This window comes from Hipposideros armiger, unplaced genomic scaffold (assembly GCF_001890085.2).
Source record: "Hipposideros armiger isolate ML-2016 unplaced genomic scaffold, ASM189008v1 scaffold_26, whole genome shotgun sequence".
NCBI lineage: Eukaryota > Metazoa > Chordata > Mammalia > Chiroptera > Hipposideridae > Hipposideros > Hipposideros armiger.
In genome coordinates, this window is record NW_017731376.1 from 5,634,148 (window position 1) to 5,635,111 (window position 964).

The 964-nt window shown below is 38.2% G+C and overlaps 1 long non-coding RNA gene across 1 annotated transcript in view; it reads right to left on the minus strand.

Annotated features, from left to right (window-relative positions):
* Positions 1–209: 209 nt before the first annotated feature.
* The window catches only part of LOC109379430 (uncharacterized), a 37,918-nt gene continuing 37,163 nt past the window's right edge, over positions 210–964 (minus strand). Inside the window, exon 5 of the long non-coding RNA XR_002123205.1 lies at positions 210–627. This is a non-coding gene — a long non-coding RNA (uncharacterized LOC109379430). The remainder of the gene's footprint in view (positions 628–964) is intronic.

Consider the following 964-nt stretch of genomic DNA (forward strand, 5'->3'; position numbering starts at 1 on the left):
AAGAGGGATCAATTTTATACAACAATGACAGAGAAGTTTCAAATACAGACTCTCCTGGATAAAAGTTTGCCAAAAATTTGTCAAATAGTGGCGTATGGTACATACAGTCCATTGATATATGCTGTTGGATTCTTCATTCTTTTTCTTTTTTCTTTTGTTTACTTTAATATCAGAAAATGTCTCATGAAAGAAAATCTAGATTTCCAGATTATTTTACAAATTGAAAGGTTTGGCAACACTCATATCACAATCAGTGGGCCCTCAGGGTATGCTCTTTAGACAGGTCATAACTTCTCTATGTCTCCTCAGACCCAACACCCCCTTTTATCACTAATGCTAACATGCATGTCCAATGCCACTACCTTTGTGATGTGGATTTTTTTCTGCCTGGCCCCACAGGCCATTCGCGCTTGCACTCCTTCTTAACACAGAAGTAAAGTCAATGATGAAGAATGATTGCCTTAAGAGCTGCTTTGGAAGGCGTTAGAATGCCTTCAGAAGACAGTGAATACTTCATGGGCATTGGCAGGAAGAGTGAGGAAAAGTCTTCCTATGATTATTGGGTGCTGGTCCTCCTGGTGGGGCACGAATATCAGAGCTTATTCTCTTCAGTCTCCAACTTCTTTCCTGTAACACAAAATGTAAGACATAAAGTGAAGCTTTGTAAGCGAGAGTAGAATTTTGTTCTTCTGTTTTTAATGGAAAGCCCAAAAATGATGGGTTTGACTTCAACAGATTGCTAAACCATTTCTGCTCTCTAAAGATGCACTGTATTAAGCTGCTTCATAAAATATGGAGGTCTCCATTCAGGGACCCCGCCAGCATAGACTAAATGAACATTTGACAGGGATATACTTGTATCAGATGGAGTGTTGGGCCAAATCAGTGTTTTGGTTTAACTATAAAACTCTTTCTACAAATAATTGAAATCTTAAGTGGAAGACAAATATTTAGAGAATACAAT